Genomic DNA, 12606 nt, shown 5'->3' with positions numbered 1-12606 from the left:
CCCCCAACCTCACACAGTTTGTTAGTGGGTGCTTTCAAACGCCTGATCGCATGCTACATGTCTATCATCTTTCCTCAACAGGGTCAATTTGTGCACACTATCAAACAATTCGGTCAGATCTCCTTTCCTGTGCCTCGGTGTGATGCACGATGGTCTGGCGCTGCCACGCCTGACCTGCGCGCAGAGGGGCAGGTGCTCGTGCCGACCCTGGCCGCTAGGATTGCTCGCTACTGCCAACTTTTAATTACAGAGCCAGGATCTCATAGACGCCACCTGCAGGGATTCGTCCCTGTATTGATCTTAGCCGGAACTGATATCGTTTCAATTTTGAAATGTGTTGTTTCAAAATGTTATTTTTCTTGCTGGCATGACAGTTTTAGCTTATATGTCACGCAACCCTATAAATTCTATCGACTAAATCAAATATTATATTTTGTCTATATCTCGTAGATAAAGATCGCGGGGTATGAAATCTCAGAGGAAGACGGCTTAATGAGATGTCGATATTAACATATAAAAATACGCATCGATTTTGAGTATTCAACACTTAAGCGGGAATTGATATATAATGTATGTTGAAATATACTACAACAACAGGTGTTAAATTCAACACGGAATCATCATTACAAGCACACCTGTGGGGAATTCACTTTACAGTTTAAACAGCATCAAGTCCGGAAATAAGCTCATTTGATAGAAAACGTCACAGAAACATTTATAGTCTGTTGATTTATGTATCCGCTTTATTTTTCAATTCATTTAGTCTGGAGGAGATGTAAAAATCAGTCATCAATAAAAAAAAAAAGTGTTCTAGATTTCTAGTCAACGAAATCCCCGATTGGTCAGTATGTTCACGTCCCAACGCGGCTTCCCAGTCCTCGTGTTCCGCCATACATCAGGTTGATATGTGAGGTGTATTGATGTCTCACGATTGGAGGCCAGGAAGAAATAGGGAAGAAAGTTTCTGGTCTATCAATTACCCTAGATGTCGTATATACATGGCTTAAGGACCGCACTTTTCCCCCGCAAGCATCCATCGACCGGGCTCGTTTTTCTCAATTTAAAAGAAATTGATTGGTATTAAGAAATAAGAGACGCGAAGTCCTCTCTCTTTCTACAAATTAATCAAATCTCGGAGAAACAGAACAGCTAAGCATCTTTAGTCCCTGATTTGCTGGAATTTCTTTCAGAGGTGATTATCGACTAGGTAAGGCGAGGCGGAGTTTGCCGGGCTTAACCCGATGTATCAAAGTCATCATTACGACTGATCAGTTAGAGAAGGCCCGTGTGAATTGCGCCGTGAAATATCCCCTCTAACCCGGGTTTTCATTCTTCACTCGTGTGTTTCGCGGCCCGTCGTGGGGATCCCCTTTTCGGCCAGAAACACCCTGTATACCGTATCACCACAACCCCCGTTACGCAGCCCTCCAGTCATTTTCAATGCAAACATTTCATTAAGGGCCTTCAGTCAGGGATTACTGTAAAGCCTCCACCTTTACCATTTTAAAGAACTAATTTGCGCCCGGAGCATGCTATTTAACAGTTCCTTCAGCGGGCTCTGATTTCTTTCCACGACAATCGCTTATAGACCAATTAGCGTGGTTTCCGCAAGCTCTATTATCCTGTTTTCTGTTCCTAAAACCTGTCATTACAATCGATAGAGAGCGAGTCGGATTGAATATAGCGATCAGTTCAACACAATCGACATCGTCGGGATATTTGTATAGAAGGAATATAACGGTTAAGCTCGCGCGCTGTCCTCAATCCGCTTCATGGTTTAATTAAATCATGGATTTATTTTGATATTTAGGATAAGGAAGGAGGAATTAAGTAATAACTTAATTATATAAATCATTTCATGAACTGCATGTGCTTGTTCGCTATAAGATTTTGACCATGCATTTCAGGGTATGTACACGACTAGTGGGGTATTTTGTCATGTACGGCTCATGTTGCGGCGCATGTTTCATCCATGACCATTTGCTGTGACAAATAAAAAAACTCAAAAATTGAAAACAAACACACTCTCCCCTCTATTTTACTCTCTTTTTCATTGGTGGTTTACCCATAGATATCTATACACATAAATGGCGTAAACGAGTAAGAGCCATGTCCTGAAACACGTCACACAAGCTAGTTTGGTGAAGGACGTCATGGATGGGTATAGACGACTGCAGACACAGGCAGGCACTGTGCTGAAAACTGGCTGTCCAGCGACTTATTGCTGTGGCTACTCCCTGAATTCAGGCATCCATGCATCCATCGCTTTCAAATTTGATGTCATGGTTTCATATTCTAACTAATAATGTTTAAGAAAATTTAACCCCTTGACAATTTTTACACCCGCCCATTCCATTACCTGATGAAGCCTTTCTGAATGCAACAATTAAAAGTTTATTTATTTATTTATTTATTTATTTATTTATTTATTTATTTATTTATTTATTTATTTATTTATTTGTTTGATTAGTGTCTTACGCCGTACTCAAGCATAGTTCACTTATACGAAGGCGGCCAGCATTATGGTGGGAGGAAACCGGAGGGAAACCCCCGACCATCAGCCAATTGCTGGAAGAGAGGAAGCCAATATGAGGTGGGTCTGAACTCAAACCGACCGCATTGGTGAGATGCTCCTGGGTAATTGCGCCGTGCTAGCCTCGGAGGCCAAACATAAAATTGTAACGTTCTTGGTTTCTCTGTCAATTTGTCCCTGGTTCTGTCCAACTCTTTTACTACATGGGGTGGTATAGATATTACTGCAAAGTTTCCCCCAGACACTCTAAGTCTCATCTTTGTACTTGATCTCACTTATTTGAACCTTTAATATCGTCTGTTTAATCTTTCTCACAGTTTTAAACATCTCTCTTGAATAAGGTTCCCTTGAATACTTTAAATAAATTAAAAAACAACATTTGCTTGTTTGAGACACGAGAAGACTTCACCTTTTATATTTGAACGATGTCATTATGTTCCTATGGGTCGATGCTAGTTCATTCGTTTTAAACTTTGGTTCTTCTTTTCCCAACCGATCGCATGCTTAACTCAAACTCTCAATATAGTTTGGCGAGACTTAGAGTCAGAAGGTTGGTCATGCAAGTACCTATCGAATAACAGTTTTGAACCCCGGGGGCACTGATTTCCCTCAAAACTAAACCTGACGGCCGTGGTCTTCAATATATGGCGTAAAAAGCGAATTAGTTAAATAGATTAGTTTAAATATTTCTGTTGGCCTATCAAATATTACTAGTCATCAAACTGTTCCATAAGACGGGCATCTTTCGGTCTTGATTATAATTTCAGCTTTTTAAGTGCACGTTTTCCGGGTTGAGGTCAGTTATCCAACAGCTAATATAACGGTAAATGTAACTGCTTATGGATGGATCGATTTGTCAAATCAAGAAGTATTCTGGAGTCTAAGATGGAAGACATCCAGCTTAATTTGATTGCGCGTTTATTGTTGGCCATTTCAGCTTGCCTCGTGACCTGAAGTGCTTCCGGTAAATCAGGCACCATTGCCGCTGCGATCACTGAGGCCGAGGATCTAATGCAATCCTAATCGTGTTATACTCTGCTTTAATCCGCGCTTGACGATGTCAGTTAGATTAGCGGGGCTTAACAGTCAGTAATGAATTGCTGAGGCGTTTGACAAAACCCCGCCGGTAAGCAGATTAGTAATGATCGAGAAAGACCCTCTTCCTCCTCCAAAACGTTGATGTGCCAAAAGTAGTCTGCAGCTATGAATCAAACTGTGTTAGCCAGGCGCTTTTATCATTGACGACACTATCGCGTCAGCTATCCTTTACATTCCAGCCACTCTAATTCTTCCAAGTCGATCAAATAACCCCCATTTGCAGTTCTCTAATTCGGCGCTATATCATCTCGGTAATCTTATTTTATCCACGTAATCTGATTGGAAAATCATTAATCAAAGCTGGCCGCGTCTGTACAGTGAGGGCAGTGTTTGATAAGTGATGAAATGATCGTATTGACGAGTTAACGCCGCCGCTTCACAATGTCCACGCTCTCTCCTCGCGTACTATGAGATCCCGCCGAGGGGAAAGGTCGCGATGCTGGCGGCTAGAGCAAGAATATGGCACTGTTATGGCTCATATTCCCATATCGCCTTGTTGGGGATATCTCGGGCAATTTCGACTGACGTGATCTGATCAAATCAACGGACAATGCGAATCTTGGGCTCTGTCTATACCCAACCTCTTCCACCAACCGATTGCATCATTAGGAATACCCGTAGGATGAAAACCCCGAAAACAGAATTTGAGAAATCGGGTCAGAAAGTGGTTGTTCTTAGAAAGCTGACTGACATCCGCTGACAATTTTATCGAACAGACTAGAAAACTTTTCTGTCAATGTACGATACGTTTTGCTCCAGCTTTTAATGTAAAATTTCAAAATAACCTTGACACCAAAGCTGCGATGATTTGTAGCAACCAGCTTTCGAAGCATATATCGTGCATCGCGTATATTGTAATCTGTGCGAATGTATACGCCTGAACGTTGGCTTTTAATGACACTGAAACCTGTTTCTTTCTTTTAGGTAGACCTCGGCATTATACTGACTATAGTATGTAAAAATGAAAGATATTTGGTACCAGTAAAGTCACTTATTAAAGACAGTATTGAAAAACAATATATCGACTGAATTCGTTTTTTCTGTTGTTGTCGTTGTTTGTTTGCTTGTGGAATAGTGTCAGTTTCAGCAGTATGCTGATAATTTCACGACGGTGTGTTCGTTAGCGGCCTTGTCCTAGTGCAACATATTTATAGCATTGCCTCACTGGAACGATATACTAAACCCAAAAAGCATGACACGCCCCCCCCCCCCCCCCACCACCACCACCACCAACTCTTAGGCCATGGTGCTAGGGGGTGCTTAAGTTGCCTGTGACATTTCTTTACGCTATTCATGATATTTTTTAAATGCTATTACAATGGAAAGGGGATTATATTCATGGCAGGTACATCTTGATTGATGTTTTGATGAAGGCACATTTAAATTTCTTAAATCAAACACATCTAACACCGCAGACAGTCAGCGATTTTCACCATTCCATTCTCCACAGACAAAAAATGACCTGCAGTGTTAATACCTTTATGGCAACAGCATAAATCCATTCAATGCTTAATTCGGAACACTTAAGAGACGTGATTTAATTTCATAACTTTGAAAATCAAATTAAGAGAATAAGACATGTACTCGTTACGTGTTTGCTTCCTTTTAATATATAACATATCTAGTCTTATATGTATAAGTATATACACGTGATTAGATGTGAGCGGCGGAGAGGAAGGGGGATAGTGTTCAGGACTGGTGTCTATGCAGTGAGAAACCACTATATATCTAGTGTTTTTCTACATGACTATGTCTAATTCCACTTAACTCAGGGCTAGAAGGTGTATATCCATCGTGTTGAATTAGATCGTCACTTTGGATATATGAATAGTTGCCATCAAAGCGCAAATGAGATACATATTTTTTATCAACAACTTATATTCTAGCATGGTACATGATTTGAATACTGATTTCACTTGCGTCTTCCCAACATCATTGAAAACTGTTGACTGCTTGTCTTTCCATGATTCCGTCCTATTTTCATCCTTTCTCAGTTTCGAAGCATAGATTCGCAGCCAATTTTATAACTTCTTCCTTATGGAATATTAACGATACTAATTTTGTCATAGTTAAATAAAAACCAATCCAATTACAACAGTTACGGAAAATTTGCTTTTATGTTAATCGATGAAGATAAAAATACCGTTTTAAAAGTTGTTTCTTTGCAACATCGTTCATGAAGTTAGGGCCATTCAAAAGTGTTAACTTTTTCTAATGATTTACTGTGGTTCAATTTTGTGTAAAATGTTTTTATTTTTACGTTGATTTCCTTTTGTATATACTTCAAATTCTTTGTTCATAATGATAAGTTTCATTAGAAAGTCCTCTGAATTATTGTAAATCATCAGAAAATGGTTAAAATCTTCAATGGCACTAACGGGCCACCGCAATACGGTGAGGTGTAAATAAGCCACAAACCTGGCGAGCTGATACTTTTATATCAACTTTAACATTAAAGGATTTATGCAGCTTTGACGTTAGACAATTATCAAGAATGTTCAGTTTAAGGTAAATAAATTAAAACAGGTGCTTTTCATTTTTGGATCATATTTACTATCTTGTAAATACGATGCCTTTCCAAGCATATTTTCCGTCAGTGCTCGGGAATTTTCGACTTCTGTGAATGTCTGCCTAGTAAGCGGGAGTTTCAATTTAGTTTTCTAGCCGTCTTACACGCATAATACTATGGCACTGTTTGTATTTCATGACTTGGTGCTAAGCATATAATGGCCAGACCAAGTTATAGTCGACACTTATCAGTGCACTCTTGCTGTGTGTGTGCGAGTCTAGGGGTGTACAGATTGGTCCTTCAGTGAGGCGGCACTATGCATAGGTTGTGCTATGACCACATGGTGACTGGAATGGATGACCAAGCTTAGAAGTGAAATACTACATTTTGACCCAATCAAAAGAAAAGAATGGCTCGTGCAGAGGACATATGAATAAGGCATGGAAACTCTGAAAGTTATTAGAGGAGGTGCTGTTTGGGGAACAGTATTGTTAATTATTTGCTACATATGGAAACCGATTTCCAAGGTTACCTCAAACTTTATAAATTGTAGTTTCCGGTATAAGCTGTGTCCCGGATGTGCGAGTACCGAGTGACGTGTTGATTCGATAGTTATTTCAGTCTAACGCGGTTATTTTCAGAAGCCGATCTTATGGAATAGCAGCGTGCTACCGAACAGATAGAGCTGTGTCCCAATAAGCATGTTAACCTCTTACTTCCTGGACCGCGCAATTCGATTTGCAGTCACTGGCGCGAATACACAAAAGTATCTTTCATGTGACAGTATAAAGTTCACGACAGGCTGTTTAATGGGGAAGACGCGAGAGCATCACCTTTGTTGTTCCTTCCTTTGTGACGAAATCTCCCGCAGACAAAGCTCGAGTCAGGCTAAACGAAGTTAATTTCCAGCTTTCTCCAGGGTTCGGCGACTTGCTCGCAGCAGCGACAACTACATGGGACTCACCGAAGCACACTGCGAATCAGCAAACGCATACCACATTTGACTCGTTGGACATCGCATGAAGAAATCTTAACTTTAAGATTACTAATGAGGGGTTTGTTTTATCGGCAAATTGATAAAGAACCTGCTGAGAAGAACAGTACAGAATGACCCTGTTAGACGCCGAATCATTACATTGTTTTTCTTCCGCAAAGACAGGCGTTAAAGATGTTTTGTATTAGTTAGAATACGAAGGACGCCTCGAACAATCGTTTTAGTGTAACTTGATGACTGTATCCGTGGCCAATACAGTACGGTATCTCCATAATAAGAGGAATTTAAGAAGTTGAAACGATGCATGTTGGAATTAAAGTCTCTTGCGCTAAGGCTGACGTTAAAGATAGTCCCTTGTATAGTACAAAGGGTGTTTAGTATGACTGTTTTCGTTTGATTCCCTGGCTTCATCCTTTGCAATGTAATAATTTATTTTAATTTTTCAAATGCATTTATTAATTTGTTTGATTGGTGTTTTACGCCGTACTCAAGAATATTTCCCTTATAGGACGGCGGCTAGCATTATGGAGGGAGGAAACCAACGACCATCCGCAGGTTGCTGCAAGACGTTCCCACGTACGGCCGGAGAGGAAGCCAACATGACCTGGACTTGAACTCACAGCGACCGCATTGGTGAGAGGCTCCTGGGTAATTACGCTGCGCTAGTGCGCTCAAATGCATTTAAGAAGTTCAGTTAATGTATGTTAGAGATTAAACTCTAAAATGTTGATGATTGTTTCCGTTAGCTATAGTACGAAGTATGACTTGAACCATCTTAATATTATTGCATAATGACTTATCCTTAATCAATAGACATAATTTATTCATTTCAGGAGTTCACCACGTTAGTGGTCTTGAGGTGATGAGTGATTATGGCTTAACGTTAAGCCAGTAATATTACAAAAGCATATCGTGGCGAAACCACTCTGTAAAAACTATAATAAAATTCTACACACACGATGTCGTATTTCACTGATTAGATGTAAGCCTGTGCCAACTATCACACTGTCATCACCCTTCTGCCTTATCTCTATGATGTAAGTCTTTTACACACTCTACGAGGTAAAACTCTTTGCGGATTAAAAACACCAAGACAAACTTAGAGGTAAATCCTACAAAACAGCCCTCCTGTTCAATTTGTGTGAAACATCGCATAATAATTCGTCCACGGAAGATGTATGGGTATTGGGCTACCTGGGTGCATTGAATGATAATGTGGCCCCACAATACATGGTTTGCCTTTGGCTTTAAGTCAGGAGATCTGTTCGGTATCTGGTAATGTTCCATGGTTTCCTTCGGGATATATCCAGTTTCCTCAACGCCTTATAAGGGCATAGCAGTCTGTCAGGTGACAAATCATTTTTCTGAAAGTAAGTTTGTGTGTAGATCTTGAATTAATCTGAGTTTGTTTGCACAATTCTTGTTCTAAAATTAGTATTTTGCATTACTTTGCTGAAAATATACCCAGACTAATGATGCACTGTTTCTTTTAAAGACATTCTTGTGTATTTTAGTCAATGTTTTTTCTAATACTTTCAGTTACAAGATATACCATAACTTTATTGTATTCGTACACACACATGTATCACCACACATGTGTCTGGTTAAAAAGAATACAGAAGCTACATAATACCAACCATCTGGAAGAGAGTTGTCCAGGAAAGGTATATTATTTTGAGTATATTTTGAGTCCCATAATTAAAATCTATATAAACCCGAATAAAACCTTTATTGCTTGGTATAAAGGTAACGATGAACATCTACGGTGTTGGAAGAATGGCTATGATGCTTTCCTGTATAAATGGCCAGGTCACGTCGGTTCAGTCCCATTTCCACACTTTTTCTACTACTATTGTTATTGATATATGTTCTCGGCAGGTAGTGGCCCACGGTTTGTAGGGGCCCTCTTGCCCTCCCCGGATGTGATATATGCCAGAAACCATCCAATAAGTAAAACTGGAATTTCAAAGCTGTCATTGAAAACTCCAATCAACTTTGAGCGAGGGAATATTTAAGCACAAAGCTGATAATTTAGAGGTCACATGAAGTTAATGGTCAGAGGACGCCCATGCCAGAAATATCCATAGATAGTGTCGCGGAAATTAATCCGTTAGGTGATAATATAATGCCTCCGTAATATCAGACTGTATACCTTGAAACATGATCATACATAACATCAAATGCCAAAGTCAATCGAGTTGAGTCGTAAGTATAATACGTTTGTAGATATCTTGTATATAATGAAATCTATGCTTTGAAACAAACATTCGTATACAAACTGCCAAGCAGCAAGGCCAATTCCCAAAACAACGCCTAACACAAATCACCAAAGAGCTAAGAAAGTATATTAAGTGCGAAACTTGGAAGGAATTATGCAAACAGAAGCAGTCAACAGTTTTCAATGATGTTGGAAAAGCGCAAGATATGTTTTGGGGAAATTAATGAAATCAGTATTCAAATCGTGCACCATGGTAGCATATAAGTTGTCAGTAATGTACCGAGTGTCTATGTTGTGCTTTGATGGCAACTATTCATATATCCAAAGTGAGGAGCTAATTCAGCACGATGATTTCACATCCCCTAGCCCCGGAATAAGCCGAGTTAGACAGAAATCCTCGAGGCTCTGTCTACATTTACTTACAAGGCAATTATACCCATGGTAAAGCTTAACGTTGAACGAGCGCATTGATTTTCCTTGCTATTTATTTTCAACCTCAATAATATGTATGCCCTCACTTTGGCGTGGTACAATGCCATACCACCACATACATCTTGCACTTTTCTCTACAATATATATAAAAAAAAATCAATTGCAATATAGTATACCCGTCATATTTTTAGCTGTGGTTGCTGGAAGGAAAGGAGCATTTTGTTACATTGAAAACACCCAGGGGTGGGGGGGAGGAAGTAACACTGGCAAAAAAGCTTTCAACTCAATTCAAAACAGGCACAATTCTGATATATTTTAACTAGGTGCAAACTAACAGTGCAGAAATTTATATAGTGCATTAACAAGCTCAAATGTCTGTGTGGCAGTATTGTCCAATCAGTGCTCCTTCACTCTTCAGTTCGGAGGCAAATCTTTCACTCAACTGCAAGAATTGCGCATGTGTAACCTTAAAGAAACTTCGAGTGAAGGCGTTTGATGGAATGACCTTGACAAACTAGTTTTAGCAATAATAATTTGTGACACTGATTGAAATACAACACATGCGACAAAGCGAGATAAAGCAGAACCCTTCGGTATATACTGCTGTCCAGTAAGGAGAATTTAAAATGTCAAATAAAAAGAAACTACGGACCGCCAATGCACAGTTGTAGAGCGTCCGCTCAATCCTGAGTCCGGTCACAACTCAGACCTTTGAAGGGAGGAAGTTGTAACTTCTTCCCTTGGCGTTGAGCATTAAGGGGATAGTGCAACGATTGGTTGGCGCGTATCAGAATAATGGCTAGGGTGGGCGGTAAGCCGTCTCAGTGAATCAGAACTAGATAAAAGAGAGGTGGAAATCCGCCCTTCAACACGGAGGTACATTACATACACTTCAAGGACTCCGTCATCATATGACTGAAAAATTGTTAAGTACAACATTAAGCCCGGAGCACACCCTCACTCAAAATTGAAACTATCCCTCTTGTAGCAAAATCTGCGAGAGATGAAACCCTTTAGCCTTTGTACAAATGTACGTGCAGATAAAATGTTCCATCTGGAGAGGGTGTGTGTTTTTTTTTTTTTCAATGCAGCGAAGGTGGATATATCTCATCCACATGCAGCCTTTGCATTTACGGATTACTTAAAGCTAACAGATCATCAATATTTCGTCTAGTATCTGAAAATAATGATCTTTTGTGAATTACTGCATTCATAAGAGAACAGGTAAAAATCTGAAACAGGCCACATTTTGTGCTAATCGGAACACCTGTACATAACTGATAAATGGTTTACGGGGCCCTCCATGGCTCAGTTGGTTAGCGCGCCAGAGCAGCGTAATGACCCAGGAGCCTCTCACCAATGCGGTCGCCGTGAGTCCAGCTCATGTTGGCTGCCTCTCCAGCCGTAAGTGGGAAGGTCTGTTAACAGCCTGCGGATGGTCGTGGGTTTCCATCGGACTCTGTCGGGTCCCACCACCACCATAATGCTGGCCGCCGTCGTATAAGTGAAATATTCTTGGGTACGGCGTAAAACACCAATCAAATAAATAGATAAATAAATAAATGGTTTACGAGAACTTCTCATGGATGTTCCTAATGAGAAATTCATACAACTCAGTGAGCAACAAATTAACCTATGAATAGTAACACCTGTATATATTCTTACATTGTATACTTTCTTTGCTCCGTAGTGGTTTGTGTTGAACGTAGTTTTGAGAGTTGGTCTTGCGATTATTGACCTAGAACGTCCAGTTCGTTTGAGGGCTGGTATACGAATGTCTATTTTTAAACCTATCTAGGCCTCTAGGACATAGCACGAGACTAAAGTGTTTGAACCATTTCAATTAAGGCTCCCTTTTGATATTACCCCCTAGCATGGACAGTCCATTATCAGAAGTAAAGCTTCCCCTTGGATCATAAGCATGTGGCGTTGTAAGTCTGGGAAATGCCTTGATTCCTCCTCGTAAATCATGGTGTAAATCCTTCACTATATACTTCATTTATGTAACAATTTTAGTCCCTGCAGATCATGTATTAAGCGTTATATCTCACTGTTTGTGGGCCGTTGGTAACAATAAGTGGTCAACTGAGCTCGTGTGGCCGTTTCCGCGATCTATGCCGTTCGTTGACCGCTTGTCTTATATTTAAAATGGTGTGCACGTCTGTGCGTCACAAATCAGAAAGTTTGCCAGTAATTTCGGCCAAGGGTTTACCCAGGCCACTCTGGTTTCCCCGTCCATGAAACTGGCAGCCATCGCACGTTTTGAGTGCGGCGTTACACAATAATCTAACAAACAAATAAAGGCTGTATAGAAGCTGATGGGCAAGTGTCGACGTATACTTTAGGCTGTGTTAATTTTGTGTCAAACATAAATATCCATTAATTCTTACGGAAAGCGTCTATGTGTTCCTTTCCATTTAAAAAAGAGAAAGAAAATGTTCACTTTACATATTAATATTTTATTAACAGATTTATTATTATATATATATATATATATATATATAGACACACTTCACGACCAATTACACGTGAACATATGTATATGATATACAGCTAATACATAACATTTTTTATGTATAAGTTATATGTGTTCCATAGGTACAGCAACGTGTTGTCATGGTAATGTATATGCACAAGTTGAAGACTGGATGTGTCTTTTTGTCCAGTCCACTGGAACATATTTACATGATTACGACTCTCTGCCTGAATTTTTGACAAACACGAGATTTCACAAATTAATGGAAGGTTAATTTGTATGCCAATAAGATAATCTTAAACGTTTCTCAATAGAAAAATTAATTTCTGCCTATACACGTTTGTAT

Source organism: Liolophura sinensis, chromosome 8 (assembly GCF_032854445.1).
Source record: "Liolophura sinensis isolate JHLJ2023 chromosome 8, CUHK_Ljap_v2, whole genome shotgun sequence".
NCBI lineage: Eukaryota > Metazoa > Mollusca > Polyplacophora > Chitonida > Chitonidae > Liolophura > Liolophura sinensis.
The sequence above is the reverse complement of the archived record's forward strand: the minus strand, read 5'-3'. Positions refer to the sequence as shown.